At 36.5% G+C, this 12,299-nt stretch overlaps 1 long non-coding RNA gene across 1 annotated transcript in view; it reads left to right on the top strand.

Annotated features, from left to right (window-relative positions):
- Positions 1–408: 408 nt before the first annotated feature.
- LOC113964959 overlaps positions 409–12,299 on the top strand; it is a 16,419-nt gene continuing 4,528 nt past the window's right edge. The window contains exon 1 of the long non-coding RNA XR_003533362.1: positions 409–453. This is a non-coding gene — a long non-coding RNA (uncharacterized LOC113964959). The remainder of the gene's footprint in view (positions 454–12,299) is intronic.

The following is a 12,299-nucleotide window of genomic DNA, read 5'->3' on the forward strand; positions in this document are numbered from 1 at the left end:
GCTCACAACAGATTCATGTATGAAAATATAGTGAGAAGCATAATAATTCATCATTTTATTTCATAAATAAGAGATAGCAGGATGGAATGGGTGATAAAAAATGCCAGCTGTTCACAATTAAGCATTTCATATGGGTTGAATTTCTGTTAACTTATTTATTCAGTAATTCACTTTTGTTTCAAAGTTTTTTTAGTAACAGGGGCTGTAGTCAAACATAATGAGCAAGGTCTGATCCTTCAATGCAGGTTTCCTTTTGTGGATCTAAATCAGGTACACAGTATGTCTCATTTCTTTATCATCCTGATTAAATTTTAATCCTCCAACCAGGATAATATCTGAGGAGTTGAAATCCTTTCCAACTCTAGAGATATATCTGAAGATTAGATATGCTCTGGGCTCTTTCCAAGAGGGTCAGATTTTAGTGACTACTGGACCTCAAACACATCAGATAAGGTAATGCTCTACAATTTAAATCAGCTGAGTCTATAAAAAATTGCTAAAAATCTTTAGAGTATTTTTTTTATTTTGATATTTCTGGTGGAGTTTTTTTTGGTTGGTTGGTTGGTTGGTTGGGTTTTTTTGTTTTGTTTTGAAGTTCAGTGGAGATATACAGGTATGTATAGAGCTTAAAATCTAAACTATTACTAACTTAATTTTTAAGGGAGTTCAGTGTAGAAGTCTTTTAGAACAGACTAACTGCATATCTTTTTGGACTGAAAAACAGGCACAGGCAAAATAAATACAGACATATCTTTACAACTAAGAGAATGACCAAGATGACCTATGATACTTTGTGGGGAAACACACACATACACAAAACCCATAAACACCGAACGGGTATAAAAAAGGACATAATAACATGAATTGAGATTTTGTATTCTAAGATTTAGTTTGCAATTTAGAAATAAATTTTAGCTTAGAATACAGAAAAATTCATTCCACAATTTTGTATCACATCTCTAATCTAGTCAAGAAATAAAATTCAAAATAATTTTAAAAATACATTTCTGGAGTATGTGTGCTATGCACACACAAAATTAGTATAATGTTTAACCAGCAACTTAAAAATGCTTGACAGTAAGAGTATCTTCCATGGTCTCAACAGGATTTAAAGCAGAAGGGTTTTGTAATAACAATGTCATCTTCTTGACTGAAATTCTACATGATTTTTATAGTGGACTAATTCTAAATATATGAGCATATTTTGTTAATCAGTCAGGTTTCAGACAGCTAATTAATCATTAGCTTTGTAATAGAATATCACATGCTTTTACTCTGCAGAGCGCTCTGCAGATCCCATAATGTAAATCATTTATACATGATGGGAAAACAACTGGTCAACTAGCAAAGACCCAGATTCTTATTTTCAGGCACTGTCCTAATGTCTTTGGATGTTTACCCATCAAGTTTTGAGCACAATATAGGGTGATAAACTGCTGCCAGTTTGAGTTTTTAACTGCTTAATGGATATGTTTTCGTGTTCTAATCTTGATTATATCCATTTACCTCTAGAAGCCTCATCAAGAGTAAGAATCCTGTTCAAATACATCATTGCATCCATGATGAATAACACATTTGAATTGAAATCAGGAGACTTGGTTAGTGTTAAGTACAACTTTTTCTGAATCCATTTCATCTCACTTTGTATCACAAATAGTGAATTCCACCTCCTTTTGTAAAGCACACTGAGGTCTATGAATAAAAACATTATTCCAGACTTATAATGACTATTGCTATTCTTTATTCTTAAGAGCTAATAATACCTCTAGGGACAGTAGGAAAGAGTGGAATGGATACAACATAGTCCATATTCACACAGTTGCTCATTGGCAGAACAGAGACAATTTTACCTTGCTCCTGGATTAATCTACAAGAAAACACACTATATTTCTCTTATATATGTTACCTTCTCAGAGTATCTGCAGTTTTGCTGTACATCCTTCTGAAAGTACGTGTACAGTAGCTGTTTACTTCCCAAAAGAAAGGAAGATAGGCATTTATAACTGCATGCTTTACATTCAGACATGTAATTCCTTTCCTAGAGAGGAGTTTGACATATGTAAGATATACTGCAGTCTAAGAGCCTCGGAGGCCCTCTGTATCTCTTCATATTTTGTAGAATTTGACTTTTGTGTCTTTGCAGCATGTGAGATTTTTCTGCTTTCAGTGAGATTTTTTAAGGAGATGGAGAATTCAGTCACATTTTCCAGTGTCTTTTTGCTAGGGCAAAACTTTTCCTTCCCTAACAAGCACTGAATCAGCACATTAATTGTCATACTAGGTCTGCTCCTTCTATTGTCAAGTCAGGCCACAGATCCTCACAATTCAGTGTGTTCTTTACAGTGACAGAACATATTAGCTTTTCACAAATCCTTTGAGAATTCTGAACTCAGAATAGCATCAACTGTAGAAGATTTGCAGGGGTGACCAGGAAGTCTTCAAGCATCTGATTTTTATTTAAGTGGTTGGCTTTCTCTGCAAGGGTATTTTTAACTTTCCTTGGCTAACCTAAGGCTCAGGAGCCCAGTCAATATAAAAGCTCAGAGATTCTTTAGAATCCTCATGCCCAAACACTTTTCCAGTTCTTTTTAATCTTTAGATTTTTCAATTTTTTAAGTTTGCTTACTATGTTCCTATTCCCTAATTTAAGGCCTTAAGGTGACCTTTTTTTAATAAATAGCTGATCCTTTGAGCTGTCTAATGTAAACATAAAAGAAAAAGACCAAATATTCTCCCTTGCTTCCTGAATAGATAACTTGATTTGAAAGGGGTATTGTCATGGTTTTAGCAAGGCCCAAAATCCAATTCTGATTCCTAGCCCCCCACCCACATCTCAACCCCATGTGAGATGGGTTTTCCAGACAAAAACACGAGACTCAATATGGGGGAAGGAATATATTACAAAGACTATACACATAAATAAATACTATAATATATTACAAACAATCTTAACTCTATATCTATCTCTACCATGACAATAATATTTACAGTGGGCCAAATCTCTTCTCTCTCCAAATAAAAGTCCAGGAGAGAAGAAGAAGAAAAGACCCCTTCCAGTCTCTGAGCAACAGGTCTCTCTCTAGGCAGTAGGCTTTCTTCTTCTCTTTCAGGCAGCAGTTGCAGCTGGATCCTTGCCAATACACACGAGGGGGTTCTCCAAGCCCCTCTCGGCCCCTCGACGCCAAACGAAGGGTCTTTCCGTGGACTACGTAACCCCAGACAAGGTCGTTCCACCACGGTCATATCACGAAACACGGGGGTCTTCGTGACAGTCTGGTATCTTCAGGGGAAATCAAGCCCCTTCACAGAGCTTCTGTGCTCTGCTTCAAAGATGGCTGCCAGCTTCTCTGAAGCTGCAGCAAAAAGGGGGGGGAAAGCCCAAGGTCACCCCCTCCACACACATTCCTTTGGCCATCCTGGCTGAGCTCTCAGGAGGCCGGAGCTTCTTAGCTCCTCTCTGTAGTGCATACTGCACTTTAGGACTCCACTCAGTCCACCACCCCCTCCTCTTTCTCAGAGGGGTCTCTAGCGAGTTTGGGGGTTTTGGTTTGTCCAGTTCTTACCCTCCGAAACTCTCTTCCTGCTGCTGGCTCGGGTCTCTTGTCCTGCTTTCTGCTGCTGGCTCTTTTAGTTTCCTCAGACAGCTCTCTGTCTGCTTCAGTTGCATACCAGCATCTGCTGCTTCTCTTGGTTCTTATCAGTTGGCTCTTTGCCACTGCTCTTCGGACGCTGCTGTCTCCGCTGCTGCTCCGTCGCTGCTCCCAGCGTCTCCCACTTCTATTTACAGGGGAGAAACTCCCCCAGCTCTTAGCCACAGGCACTCAGCCCAGCTAACACCATTCCGAGTCCCTGCAGCCCCCCAACTGGGGGCTGGGGGGGGGGCAGAGGCCCCCAAGGGGCCGGAGCCCCTTCTCCTCGTGGCCTCTACAACATGGCCACCTCTTCTTCCCACAAAAAGTATCACTGCTTCTTTTCCGGTCTCCAGAGATATGTTTATATTTTGCAGGAGCATTGATTGGGTCAAACCCCAGGGTCACCACCCCCTGGGGGTTACCACTTTCAGCTTCAGGGGGAAAACCTGGTTCAAACCACTACAGGTATTTATATACAGGATTGATACTGAACTGTAAATTTCAGGTTAAGTGGACATTTCTTTTGCTTTTCCATTCAGTTCTATTCTTCTTTCCAGTAAATCTAATGCAGCTGCACTTGCCACATAGTATAATTTTTAATTGCAGTTTTATTTGTTTTGTAGTGGTGTTGTTATAATATAGTCTCTTAGGAGTTTTCAATACATTGGCAAAAAACACTAAAAAATAATTATATGGAATATGAAGGTGTAGGAAATTTTTTTCTACTTAAAATTTTAATTTGGAAATGCAGATGTTTGTCCTACTTTACTAAGAAAATAGTTGTAAAGCTGCTTTCAACTCTTGTCCATATTTGTTGTCAACCAAAATGTACTAATAAAAGTTGTACATAATACATGTTCAGATTTAAGCTAAGCAAATACTGATACAAACATAGAAATAGTCTATTTAAGGAAGAAAATCTGATCTGATTTTTTTTCTCTGCAAAAGTAACTATAAAAATTATATTTGTTTTATTAAAAATTCTTAGTTGTGTTGTTAAATTTTCAATAAATTAAATCTTATTATATACAAGGTGTTTTCAAGTACTACTTAGTTCACTCCTAGACTGAAATAATGGTTATCAAAAAACAATGATTAGTTCAACAAATCACAGTTGGCCATTTTTTATAAATAATGATGCCTTAATGCATCAGCAGCTACTTGACCACATTGTGGTTATTTGTGGAATAAGACATTCTAATGGAAAGCTTCAGGCTGAGCCAAAATTTCTCTTCATAACAACAGCTTTTATAGTCATTATAGAGTATTAAGATAGTCTGAGGGTTAGTGAAGAAATTCAATAAATGACTAGGTGATAGACCATCAAGGAATAATGCGTTTAGATTTGAAGGCCTATTATCAAGCACCTCTTTCTAACTTCATTTCTTATTACAATGAAGAGCCAGCTGCTTTGTTCTGTTTCTCTCATGGTGTTGCCTGCTTTCTCTGATTCTGTTGCATTTTGAGCAAGGAGATCAGAACGGACTTTTTGGACAGATGGTGGTATTGACTCCTAGTTGTAATTCATATGCAAGCTCAGTCCAGAATTACATTTGTGCCATATGTACTGACTTTTAAATTCCCTTTGGAAATGGTTTTAAGTGCAAGAACAAACAAGATCTCAAAATATGCCATTTATCTTCCCCCTACGGCAATAGTAAATGCACCTCTGCAAGGTGTTAATGGACAAGGTGTCTCAGATCTCACATCACATCTCCTTAAGTGTGAGGCCAGCCTCTGCTGTTGAGGACAGGTCTCCTAGGAGAACTAGTTGTGCAAAAGATGAAAAATAATTTATATTAAGAGATTAAATTGAAATGAATTATTATATAAATTTTAGTTGATATTTGGAGCCAGATACACTACATCATCTTCCAAAAATCTGCCCCTCTAAAAAATAGAATTGAACAGAAAGAAAGAACATTATCCTCTTTATGAGCCATAATATTAGACTACTTCCTTTTCCTTTCCGTAACATGGAATGTGATGGTTGTAATTACGGTAATTCATTACACTCAAAAACACAGAAGACAAATAGGCAAAATATTATATTTAAATAGAGACTGTGTAATGCAGTTTACATTGAAAGGGTAGGGCTTTAACAGCGAAATCAACCATAGGTAGGGCAGACGAGTCAAATTAATTATTGTAAATATATAAACAGGCTACAGAATACAAGACATTCACTAACTGGTGTAATCGGGAAGAAAATTCCTTTTGCAGATTATACCATATTTTACCTCTACAGGTGGTTGCTCAGTTTCCATGAAGTTTAACTGAAGAAGTAAAAGCACTCAGAAAAGACTATCAGGTGAGACCTAACCTTAGTCATATTTTTAAAATAGCACCAATTGTTTTAGAAGCAAGATGTCATTTGCCAGATTTCTTACAGTTTATGGGTCAAGTCCTTCACTCTTTCAAAAGCGAATTAGGGAGTCCAATTTTATAGGTCATTTGAGGATTCTCTGCTCATTTTAACATTTCACATGTTAAAAATTAACTGCTCTGGTTTTTATCACCTTTTTCACAAATGTCTCTTGTAGCAGAATGATAGCTACAGCATCTCAGGGAGAATTAGTCAGGAATAATCTGTTGGAATTATAATGTTGCAAAAAATATCTTTTTCATTTTTCAGTCAGAAAACTGTAATGTTATATTTTTCCTGTTAGGCAAGTTGAAATGATGGTCCCTGGAGTGTATGCTTTGGAAGTCCTCATTTTTCATTCTCTTTCAGAGAAAAACAAGACAGTACATTGCAGGACAAACAGCTTGGTCAGTATCCAGCTTGTTCCATATTATGCCACCTATTACCTGTTAAGCCTAAGCACAGAGAAGTATTAGTCTTTTCTTTAGGCTTCCTGTAACATGCCAACACACCCTAAGCTGCAGAAGATACCAAAGAGTTTGTGTCAGAATGTTCCCATTTCCTTGATAACTCATTCTGTGCATTTAGAGACCTTATAGCAGTCTTCCAGTACCAAAAGTGGGCATCCAGGAAGGGCACGAAGTGATAGGACAAAGCGGAATGGTTTAAAAAAGAAAGAGGACAGATTTTGATTGGATATTAGGAATAAATGATTTACTGTAAGGGTGATAACCGGAGAAGCTGTGTATGCCTCATCAGTGGACGTGTTCAAGGCCGGGTTGGATAGGTCATTAAAAAGCCTGGTCTAATGGAAGGAGTCCCTGCCCATGGCGGGGGGTTGGAATTTGGTGATCTTCACAATTCCTCCCAACCAAAATATTTTGATTTTCAGAAAGAAGAAAAGGTATATACAATGAAATACTTTGTCTTTTTTTTTTTTCCTATGCGTGGATTTTACTTGCCCCTGCAAACAGCAGATCAGTAAAAAGGAGAATGAAATTTCCTTTCTTTTAATATTGTCGGCTTGAAAAATGCTTTTGCAATGACTTTTAGGATACTTTTTGCCACTGTGAAGTATAAAAAAATTCATTATAACATGATAATATAACAGGGCCATAAGACATTATTCTGGATTTATCTGCTAGGATTTGTTTCTGGTTTTCAGATTAAATATTTCTTTCAGGTCTTGTTGAAGGGAAATTTTGTTATATGCTTAGCGGGTAAGAAAAAAATGAAATTCACGTGAATAGATATGCGCTATGTATGTGATAGCAAAAATATTCTGTGTAAACTGCCCAATATAGGCTATATTTTTTCCTTGATTACAGTGAGAAAACTAAAACTTCTATGAGCTATACACTTTTTTGGGTGGCACAAACTTTCAAGAAACCAGTAGGGAGCCTCTAAACAGCACCATTTGTAAAGTTTCAGAAGATTTTTCATACTATTACAGAATTTTAATTATTGCCTTTTATTAATTATCGGGATCTTTAGGTGAGTGTTTTTTTTTAACTGGTGGTGGTGGGTTTTCTGGGGGGTTGTGCATTTTTGCATGATTTATTTTCCTTATTTGTGGGGGGGGGTTTGCACCAAGCTCAGCACTAAGGACCTTATCTCACCCTGGCCAGCCTTACTGAATCTGATTTTCTGTCTCATTGAGTTGATATGTTTGAGCTATTGCCAAGCCGTCTTGATCTTTAATTATTCTGGATAGCAATGCTAGCGTTATCCCTAATATGCATTTTTTGGGGAGGGGTTGTGTGTTTATGTTATATTTAAATTACCTAAATTAAATTAAGAGGAAATGTATTCTTAATAATACAAGCTCCCAAAATCTATAAAGACAGAAACAGTGAAGGGATAAAACAAAATGACATTACTTCCAGCGAGCCATCTTTTGCTATGTAGTTTATAAAAAATACCATGAATTTTGCATGCATTTGTTTACATGTATTTTGACTGCACATTTTTGCAGGCCCCTTCTTCCTTCTTGGAAATGAGAAGGAATTCCATAAACTCTGGCCTCTCAAGTGAAAAGATTAAAGAAAATCTATACTTCATTCTTTTACACAAGACTTTACAAATTTTTCACTAGTATTACCCGGTCTGATGGATTCAGTTGTAATACCTTGGAGTGCAAGAGATCTAAGGAATCAAGGAAAATTATACCTTTTTATTAATGAAAAATTATCCCAGGAGTTCATTTCTACTCTCCCAATGTGTTCTGCAATTCTGGCTATTCTCAAAGTTTGATGTAAAAATCCATATCATGTAACATACTTTCACAAAAGACAAAATAAAATATAAAATTCATCATTGTATCAATAATATAGTTCAAACTAATATCTAATGCTCTTTCTGCAGCTGAAAAAAGAAAATGCACATATTCTGATGGCCAACCTTTTCCAAATGCATCTTATAATTATTTATTAAAACAATAATGGCAAAGTTTGGGAAATGCTGTGATCTATTAGACTGTTACTAGTTGTCTAGAGAAAACTGATGCTAGAATGTCACTTATAAATCAGTGGTAGATAATACGACCAGAGACAATACTAGAAATTATTACTAGAGCAATAATATTACCAGAATACCATGGCTGAAATAGAATTTCTTGTCTAGAGTGTTGAAGTAAATTCCACCTTCATTGATGAAAGTGTGCTGTTAGACAAACTCAGAGCAAATACTATATTGCAACAATGACATACAGACTAACAAATTTGGGAACTGGTAGTAAACAGTAATGAAAAACTAATGAAGAAAGTAAAGCTTAATGTATATTCATAAATTGTGCTTCTGTGAACAGAAATGACCCACACTGCAAATGATGCACAACACAAATGATTGTGTTCTACAGCCTCAGCCAAATTGCCTTTATTTAAATCAGAAGCTTTCTAAATTCAAGGAAATATAAATAAAATTGTCATTGTTGCACTAGTGAAGATTAACTGGATAGTCGATCAGCAAGTACCAGTTTAGATTTAAGATTATGAAGACCTTGCTGTTTGCTTTCTCTGTAGTTTTTCATTAAGATAGTATACTCACTGGCAGAATTAATACTAAGAATTGAAATGGTAACTTTAACAAAGAGATAAGATTTAATATAGAACCATGCATTGTATTTTAGCAAAGTTAAAAAAATATTTTTTGTTAGGGATGTAATTGAATAGTTAATTCAGAAGATTAAGGAGCATATTTTAACTGAATAAATACATAGGTGTTCATGGGAATATATAAGTATCAGAGAGAGTATGGTGAAGTGTAGTTTCTTACTGAACGCAATATTGTTTTTACAACATCATTATACTGGCAATAATGATGAGCTTTAACATTCAGTAGTATACATTTTTGGAAGAGATCTTATATGGTCCCACTATTCCATTTTGGAGAAAACACCAACTATTAAGGCAGTAGAGTTTCCTACGCTGAGTCTGAAGAAAATCTACTGTTTACCAATATTGCAGAATGAATCATAGGACTATTCATATTCAATTTCTAATAAGCAAACTGCTAATTTTTGGAAGAACACAAATGCTAATATGCATAAACTCTGGAAAGCTCTGGAAACGGAATGCTTTTGCACTCATTCAAGTCAAGTTCACTCTTAAATAGAGTAGAACAACCAGGGAGCACTGTGTACTCATGCAAGTAGTACAGGAAATGGTTAGGAACCAAATCTTTTTCATCTAGGAAAGTTTCACTACTTTATAGTAGGGAAAAAGGCAATTAAGTAAAAAAAAAAAAAAATGAAAGAAAGTGTGGTGATGCATCCCCCACCCCACACCACCCCTCACCAGATAAGTGAGAAAACAATCAGTGGTATTTCACTGGGGTTTTTTTGAGCGACCTTAAAACAGTCATTTCACGATAAATGTTATGTCAACTGATAGGCAACAGCCCTTCTGACTCCACTAGTCTTCAATCTGTTTTCTAGGGATGAAAAGCATATGCAAAAATATCAACTTTGTCCATAAATTTGTACTCACCAAAAATGCGGAAAGAAGTTAGTTTCCCCGTCGTGACTGCAGATACCCTTGGAGACTGAAGTATTAAACACAAAAGGAATCTATCTTCTTAACACAGTGATATATCACCACTCTTCCACATAACAATGTTCACAGAATGATATACAGAACTTTCTTTGCTGTTAACCAGACTGACCATGTACTTGTTGATTGCTGCAATGCTTAAGAAATGTAAAAAACTATGTTGGATGACTTGCTTAAGGACAGTACTAAGGAGAAAAAAGAGATTTGCCACAGTTGAAGCGAAGTAACTAATGGGCATCTAAGAGATGAGAAGGTTCTCTTAATGGTGCTGAAAAGGTATCAGTTGTTGAAAGTAATGTACTCCAAGTGTCATGTCAGTTCATAGCCCCAAAGAAAATTATCTATGCTTCCTGTCAGACAAGAAGTTTCACATTAATAATACTGCCTTGTTCTAGGGAGCCACAGGGATTTTATGTGCACAGATAATATAATCCTTTTCCCAGACTTCTGTGTCAACAGAATTAGTTGTCACAGACATCACCAGCAAGACAAGTTAGTTTCAAGTGCTCTGAGAAGCTGAGTTTTGTACACATCTCGATTCCCCAATGAAATATTAGGAACTTTTTTCTTACATATACCCAGTGAGCACAAAAAACAGCCAATGACAGAAGTTACATCTTTTCTGTGGTCATTCAATCATTTCTGGTTTTTGCTAATACCTATTCCTCAAGACTCTTGGCAATTATAATTAATTAATCCACCCATAAAGCTACTATGTGTGATTCTGTGATTCAGACTTTACAGATCTCCCCCCTTAAACTTGTATAACAGTACAGTACAACAACATACTTCAGTAAGAGAAAGAAGATTCAAAAACATAGTTAGATTAAGAAACATGAAAGTTAGACATGTACCACCTTTTTTGTGCAATTGTTCATCACCTAGAGAGTCTCTACAGAAGCCACCACTTGCTGCGGTAATAAAAGACTAATTGTATTCCTTACTGGTCTTCTGCAATAGCTGAGTTAATGAAGGAAGTGTACTCATACTACATACAAAAATCAAAGTAGAAGACAATTAAATCTATGAAGAAAGCACCTGAAATTTCAGTTTCTTTTTGTAGCTAATTTTCTTTTTAGGAGAAAAAAAGTTATGATCCAATATGAAACGTAATACAAAAAAATTATTTTTTCTGTTTTTCTGTAAAAGAAGATTTCCATCTTATACCTGGGAACCTCTGCCAGTCATGGATGCAAGCTGTGAAGGGCCACAGATCACCACTCCGATGAAATCTGAGCTCAACAGGATTAATGTGTCATTCAGAGAGACAAACTCTTACCTTGCCCTCAAGAACAGTAGCTGTTCCATCACAGCAGCATTTAAGGACTGCAAAAATCATGACATGTTCTGTAAGTCTTAGGGGCTGTAGGCAGGGCCACAGGGTCACGCCACTCTCAACCATTTACCAGATGAAGACAGCTTTGAACACATTGGTGGCATCTCGATATCCGCTGCTGTAAATGGCTTCCGTTTCTGACCCTACCAAGGACTCAGAAACAGACACCTGCCAAGTTACTGAGAGCATTCCCTTTGGAACCAGAACCATGAATCATGAAATAACCTGTACCCTGGATTATGTCTGGTGATAAGGAAACCTAGCAGTTTTGTGGCTTCCTCCTGTGTATAAGGTTATTAAAGACTTTTTTTCTCTTTTTCAAGCCTGCCAGTGAGACCGTGCTGCACTATTTAAATCCAGAATGCAACTCTTCACAAAGATACTTCAGAACGTCCAGTCTTTTGGAGCAAAAGTAGTTAGAAAAAAAAGCAGCAAACTATGCAAATGTGTTGACCGCTAATTTTTACTGCCTAAAGGGGTAAAAAGAGCAATATATCTTTTACAGTTTCTCTGGAACCATTAAAGCTACCACTTCAAGTTCTTTCATTCAATGAAATGATTTTGCAATGTGAAGAACCAGAGCAGTTCATATGTTTAACTTACTCACTAGACTGTGCTGGAGGGTCAGAAAAAGTGCCTTGACAGGAAGGTAAAGACAAGATCACAGCATTGATGCCTTAAACCCCTAATGTCTTTTTATTTTTCTAATTTTGTAAACCTTATAAGTTTTATAGGTAATAGAAGTAGATTTTAGAAATAAACCCCTTTCTCCCTCCTCCCCATAGTATCCCTTAGTTTATACATTCCTTAATCCTTTCACCCCCTTCCATACCCCCCATATCAACCCTATTCCCATATCTAGTAGATGATGTTTAGTCTTTTAGTCAAGGCAAGCCTGTCTTGTTTGGAGAACGCTT

Source organism: Neopelma chrysocephalum, unplaced genomic scaffold (assembly GCF_003984885.1).
Source record: "Neopelma chrysocephalum unplaced genomic scaffold, ASM398488v2 Primary Assembly neopelma1_22b, whole genome shotgun sequence".
Classification (NCBI taxonomy): Eukaryota; Metazoa; Chordata; class Aves; order Passeriformes; family Pipridae; genus Neopelma; species Neopelma chrysocephalum.